This window comes from Panthera pardus, unplaced genomic scaffold (assembly GCF_024362965.1).
Source record: "Panthera pardus isolate Hobbes unplaced genomic scaffold, ASM2436296v1 HiC_scaffold_15, whole genome shotgun sequence".
Taxonomy (NCBI): Eukaryota; Metazoa; Chordata; class Mammalia; order Carnivora; family Felidae; genus Panthera; species Panthera pardus.
This window is the reverse complement of record NW_026526710.1, coordinates 314,376-321,276: the sequence shown is the minus strand read 5'-3', so window position 1 is coordinate 321,276 and position 6,901 is coordinate 314,376.

The following is a 6,901-nucleotide window of genomic DNA, read 5'->3' as shown; positions in this document are numbered from 1 at the left end:
GGGGCCTCCCTCGTGCACGACTGGCCTAGGAGAGGTCCCCAAGAAATGCCAGCAAGAGGGGGAGCGTGTCCGGAGGCTGTGGGAAGCTTGCCTTGTCTTTACACATAGCGGTGAGGAAAGGGTATTCGCTCTGCTGCCCCCTGGGCTTTGGGACTTGATGCCTGGCTCAACAGCAGCCATCGTGCACCATGAGGGGGCTAGCCTGAAGATGGAGACACGGAAGCAGAACCAAGTCCTCAGTGACAATGGTTAGTTGCTGAATCAACCAGTCCCGACATCCTCTCTCTCTCTCTCTCTCTCTCTCTCTCTGTGCAGTGAGATAATAAAACTTTCCCTGAGGAAGCCATTTCTGTTGTCAGTGGCTCCTTGATTCACTTGGACGAGTGCTGGAGTAAGGAAGCCTGCTTCTCGTTGTGTTTCCCAACATTTCTCAGGCTTCTCTGAGCAGAAAAACCTAAAAGGAACATTTTAAATAAGACCTTTTGATTTCCCTCAGAAGGAAATCAAATTCGCAAACGCAGCAAAAGCGGAGACTCCTGGCAGGGCAGGAGGCAGGTTCAAATATGGTTCCCTTACCCACCGGCAGCGTGACCTTGGATGAGCACCCTCCCCCGTGGGAAAGCCCCAGGACACTGACTGATAATTACCTTCTAGGTATCCACCTGCCCACGGTCTTGAGCCACGACATCTTGATTTTGAGCTGGGTGACCTTTCCCGGTGGTTAAAAATATGGCTGTGTGGCTAAATCTGGCGGGTGAGATGAAGGCAGACGGATTTAGCGGAACTTCCAGGAAGGCTCCTTAAAGGAGGATGACTCAGGTGGACAGTGGTGTCTTTCCTCTTCCTGCTGCTGGAATGCAGACGTGATGGCTGGAGCTCCAGGAGCCATCTTGAATGATGAGGTTACTTTGGGGAGGGAAGCCACACGCTAATGTGTAGAGGAGCCCAGGGCCTGGTGCATAGTAAGTGTTGCGATTTTATCATTAAGATCTCCAGGACCCAGGGGCACCTGGGTGGCTCAGTCGGTTCAGCATCCCACTCTTGATTTCGGCCCAGGTCGTGATCTCCCGGTTCGTGTAATTGAGACCCAGGTCGGGCTCTTCAAGGTCAGCTTGGAATTCTCTCTTGCCCTCTCTCTGCCCCTCCCCTGCGTGAGCTCTCTCTCTCTCTCTCAAAATAAATAAATAAACTTTGAAAATATACATATGCTTTAAATTAAAAAATTTAAAAAATTTTTTAAAAATAATAATAAATTAAAAATTAAAAAAAAAAAAAGACCTCCAGGACCCAGGTTTCCCTCCTAGTATATTCAGTAGAACACAAGGAGATTCTAGAAAAGCATGGGTCCCGTGATATAATCTGTCCTCCAGACAGACGATGTGCATTTCCAAATTAAAAGCCCTGATAAGTTCTGTACTCCCTCTTTGTTTAATCTTGCCCTTCCCAGACTGATTTGGGCCCTGACCCTCCTCCCCTCGGTACCTTCTCTTTTAATCACATTTACTCTCATTTCCCTAAACACACTCCGGGAAACCCTGACCTAGGCCTGTGCTTCTCAAACCTTACCGTGCACACCAGTCATCCTGGGGAGACTGTTGAAAGACAAGATTCAGCTGGTCTCTGGTGGGGCCTGAGATTCTGCATTCCTGGCAAACAGCCCGGCGAGCTGGCCGCCACTGGCCCAGACGCCACCGTTGGAGAAGCATCCTCTCCGATGGGGGGTGTCTGCTTCACTCGCCTTCGCAGGCAGCCCGGGCGTGCTGGGGGGAGGCGAGACGGGCATCAGCCTGGCAAAGTCACGTTCAAATCCTGGCCTCACCCTAGAGCTCTGGGACTCGGAACAAGTCTGGCTCTGCCTCCCTGAACCTCCATTCTGATGTAAAAAACGAGCCTTTCCGGGGACACCTGGGCGGCTCAGTGGGTGAGCGGCTGACTTTGGCTCAGGTCCTGATCTCAGGGCTCATGAGTTCGAGTCCTGCATCGGGCTGTCTGCTTTGCTGTCAGTGTGGACCCCCTTCTGGATCCTCTGTCCCCTTCTCTCTCTCTCTCTCTCTCTCTCTCTCTGCCCCTCCCCTGCTCACTCGCGCACTCTCTCAAAAATAAACATTAAAAAAGAAAATCACTCGTGAGGGTTGCTCTCTCCCAAAAATAAATAAAACATTAAAAATAATGTTTTTCTGTTTCTTAAAATATAATTTCTTGTCAAGTTGGCTAACATACAGCGTGTGAAGTGTGCTCTTGGTTTTGGGGGCAGATTCCCTGGTTCATCGTTTATGTACATCACCCAGTGCTCCTCCCCACCGGTGCCCTCCTCGGTGCCCATCCCCCATGTTCCCCTCTCCCACCCTCAGTCTGTTCTCTGTATCTAAGAGTCTCTTATGCTTTGCCTCCCTCCCTCTCTGTCACCTTTTTTCCCCCCTTCCCCTCCCCCGTGGTCTTCTGTTAAGTTTCTCAAGATCCACATACAGTATCTGTCCTTCTCTGGCTGACTTATTTCACTCTACGCTGAGTGAAAAATAATTTTAATGAAAAATAAATACATTTTAAAAATTGAAAACAACAACCCGTTCCTTAGACCACGGGTGAGAGGGTCAAAGGAGAGAAAGAATGAATCAAGTGACAGGAGTATGGAGCAAACACACCCTTAGGGGCAGACGAGGAAACAGGTTCAGAGAGGTTAGGCAGCTTGCCCAAGGACACACAGCCAGGAAGGAGCAGATCTGACTCCAGACCAACGCTTTGGTGTCCTCAGCACAAGGTTGTGATCGGGGTGAATAAGGTCAGCGTTGCCCGGGAATTTCCGGGTGGAAATTAGAGTGGATGGTCACTTCTTTGCCATCAGCCCCCGGCGGGCCTTGGGCTCAACAAGGCAGGGCTCCATACTGTGTGGTTGTGTAAGGATTGATCTCAGTCAGGAGGCTGAGCGCCCTAGGTTACCAGGGTCCATCTGTGAACCCCGCGGTGTGTGGACAGGCGTGAAATGCCCCCTTCCTCTTGGCCGGGGCTGCCTCCCCTGTGGGCCGGTCCGATCATCTTATTAAACTCCTGGGCTGAGCAAATGAGGTCGTTCTGGAAGGCCTGAGGGCCCTGCCTCCTTGGTGGCCCCCGGGGCTGCCTGCCCACCCCGCAGCCCCCATGTGGCCAGAGGGTCCATTCCACGGGGTTCCAGGAGGGAAGGCTGGAGCCGCCCCCCACGGACCGAGCACTCTGGGGCGTGGTTCAAAACTCCCTTTTCCTCTGCCCTCCCAGACCTGGGGTGGGAAACAGGGGCGCCATGAGGGTAGCGTGGCCCCGATTTCCTCAGGACTGTCCCAGGAATGGCCCCTAGAGCCCCAGCGCCCACACTGGGGTGTCGACTTTCTTTTCTATTCCTGGATGCGTTCCTGCCCCACTGCCTTGTCCCCTTGTCGTGAGATGGCAGAGCCGGGAACCATGTGGGTCTGTGCACAGGTGCTCGGCGCCCCGGCTCCCTTTTGGCCTCGGTGGGACGCGCACGAGGGCCCTACAGTCCAGCCAGAGCTTCCAAGGGGCGTAAAGGGGGTAAAGGGGGTAAAGGCCTTAGGGGACTCGGCAGGGATCCGGGTGCCGTACGGCGAGCACGTTCGTAAGTCATCGTTACACAGAGGGGCCCGGGGGGACCGGGCCAGCTGAGCCGTGGGGACATCCCTGCAAGTGGGGGAGGTGGGTCGCGTGCCCACGGGGGGCGGCGCCCATGGGGCGCGAGCGCCCGATTCGGCCGCAGAACCAGCGGCTTATCGCCCCCATTATACAGATGAGGAAGCTGAGGCCGTGAGGGCCGCGGGCTTCCCCACCTCTCAGTGGCAGCTCTTCTTTTCTGAGCCCCTGGGGTCTCCCGGCCCCCAGCCCAGTGCCCCCCTGGAGCCCCACCGGCCTCATGCTGGGGAGGCAGGACCGTCTCAACTCTGCCTGCTACGGTCCCCGCGCCCCAGGCCTCGGATGCCCTCCCGGGCTCTGCCATCCACAACCACGACTCGGTGCTGGGAGGCAGGAGCCTCAGTTTCCTCCTCTGTAGAGTGGGGATGAGGAAGCCACCGACAGCCGGGGAAGGTGACGCTCAGTGACCCAGCCATAGCCAGCGCCGAGCGACCCAGGCCCCGGGCACTGAGTCCAGATCCTTCCGCTAGCGGGGCAGGATGCCACGCTCCCCAAAGGCCCGCACACCCCCCATTTCGGCGCCCGGCAGGAGGCTGCACCTCCCCCTTCACTGGCCACCTCACCTGCGGGTCTGGCGCCGGACGCGGGCTGGGCTTTGTCTCCCGCCACCCACCCTGCCGGGTCCCAGCACCTCCTGGAGCCCCGTCCCCAGCCCGCACCAGGGAAACACCGAGCTATATGCTCATTCGCCGGCCAGAAAGGCCCCTAGAGACCCGCCGTCTCAAAATGTGGACCAAGGACCCCGGGGGTCTGAGGCCCTTTTGGGGGGGGGGGGGGGGGCACGGGTTTTCCTTTTGCAGCCCCATGTTGCTAAGCGGGCTTTCCTTCCTGTCCTTTGGCAGAGATGACAGGTCCCTAGGGGCCGGACGCCAAGGATGCTGACACTCAGACCCAGATCCTTTCCCACGTGGAGCGTGCAAGAGGTTGGCACAAGCCAATGCCACTCTTCTCACGGACCGCTTTGGAAAAAGCAGATACCTTGTTCATAAAAATGCACTGTCGACATAAACAGGTAATGGGCACAACCTCCTTCTTTTTCAGTGAATGAATAAACGCACGTTTTGAAACTGTACTAATGTCGATCTCTAGTCCGGTTAATGCCGAATAATAAGCCCACGGAAGCCAAGACCTCTTTGGGGACCTCGATGGCTTTTCAGCTTCACAGGGTCCAGAGACGAAAAGCTGGAGGACGGCGCTCCTTTGAACACCAATTTTCCTTAGCTCCTGAAATTGAAAGAGCTTAGTTACATAGCACTTTGTACGTGCCTGGCATCCGTCTAAACATTTTGCGTAGATATTTTTTACGCAGATGTGCACGCGGGTATTAATTGAGTAGAACAACAACCCCCCCCCCCACCCCCGATGGGGATGCTGGTTACTGCCTTTTGCAGTTGGGGAAACCCCGGCTCTGAGAGGTGAAGCGTCTGGCCCAGATGGGGGGTGGGGGCAGGGGTGGTGGGGATTGGAAGCCTGCGCAGCAGCGGGAGCCTTAACCACTCCAGGGTACTCCCTCTGGCGAAGCCCCGCCTTCGCCTTGCCGAACCGGGACCACCCGAAGCTGATCCAGAAGAGGCTGAGAACCCTGGCGAAACCACCTGGAGTCCTCAAAGTTGGGCCCCACTCGGGAGATATCCCAGGACTCCACCTGGGGTACCCCAAGCCCTGGCCCGTCCAGGTTACCTGTTCCAAAGGAGGCCTCACCTCCTCCTCTCCGGCCACACCGGCCTCTTTGCTGCTCTTCAGACGCGCCAGCGTGCAACCTCAGGGCCTTTGCACCTGCGGTCGTGGCCGCAAGAACAGCTTTCTTTGTCTTGGGGCCCCGCCATCTTATCCAGGCCTGATGGGTCTGCCTCCCCTGGCCTCTTGTGTGAGACCACACCCATTCTCTTCCCCTGCTGTGTATTTCCTTAGTAACACTTGTCACCAGGTGACATTCTATTATATATGCACCGGTCTAGGGTTTAGCGTCTGTCTCCCCTGTGAGGATCTAAACGCCTTAAAGACTCAGGCACAGTGACAGGTCCCAGTGCTTTTGGACGGGTGAGTGTACGAGCAAGTGACTGGAACGGAGAAGTCTGACCAGGCTAAGGGGCCAGCCACTCTCTCCCCAGCTGCCCCCCCACCGCTGAGCGTGGCCGTGCTGATGTGGCGAGCTCTGGCTTGCCAGATCTCTTGATCTTTCAAAAGAAGCTGAACATCCAGACTTTTCTGTAGAACCTCCTGGCTTTTATACGCTAGCAACTTATTCAAATCACCCAAATGAAAACACAGCTCGGTGAGCCAACCCTCGTGTAGATAAACTCAGCCGAGTTTGGCAAAGTGGGTTCCCCTTCGCTCGTAAGGGGAGGTGACATTTGAGCGTCTTAACCGGGGGGGGACGTTAGCCACGGGCCAAGCCGGGGTGGGGGAGGGGAAGAGGGACTGGGGCCGGTGGGGCGGGTGGGGACGGGGATCTGCCACCCCCCCACCCCGCGGACAGGCCCGCCCCCCCTCCCCCACTTCGGAAGCACTCCACCCCACCCCCACCCCACCCCGGGCCCCAGCTGGCCGCGAGCCACGCACTTGAAGCCTACGCGGGATTGTTTTCAGAAACGGAACACACAATGCACAGCAAACAAGGCTGCTCTCCGTCTGGCCCGGACGCGTCCCGCACTCTGCCAGATGGCCCCCGCCGCCTCCCCAGCCAGGGCCGGGGCTTTGTGAGGCTCGCTCAGAGGCTCCTTGCCATCCTGCGGCCTGCAGCCTGCAGCCCGGCAAGAGGCAGCCGGGAAGCTTTCTCCCCGGGGCCGGGGAGGATTTTTCTTGGCCCGTGGACAGGAAGGCTGATTCAGCTGGGAACCTTCTGGATTTATAACCCCCACCGCTCCATCCCCTGGTGACCCGGAGCCCCAGTGTGCTGGCGTTTATTGCTAATTGTTTTCAGACAGATGGCGTGGCCCAGAGTCTAATTCCCCAGGCTAGAGGGCGGGGGACACCGGGGGTGGAGGGGGGGCGGGGAGGAGGAGGCCGTGCCCTTGACCGCTTGCTGGCTTGCATTCTTGAAGAAAATGTTCAGGATTGGGGGGTGGGGCCGTGGGCTGTGACGATGATGATGAGGGCTTACAGACGAGAAGGGAACAGGGGAGGAGGGGTTGGAGGAAGAGGCTTTGAAAGGAGGGAGCCTACCCTTGAGCCTCAGGGGCGGATGAAGCTGGGGAGAGAATGCCCCCCCCCTCCAGGAAGTCCG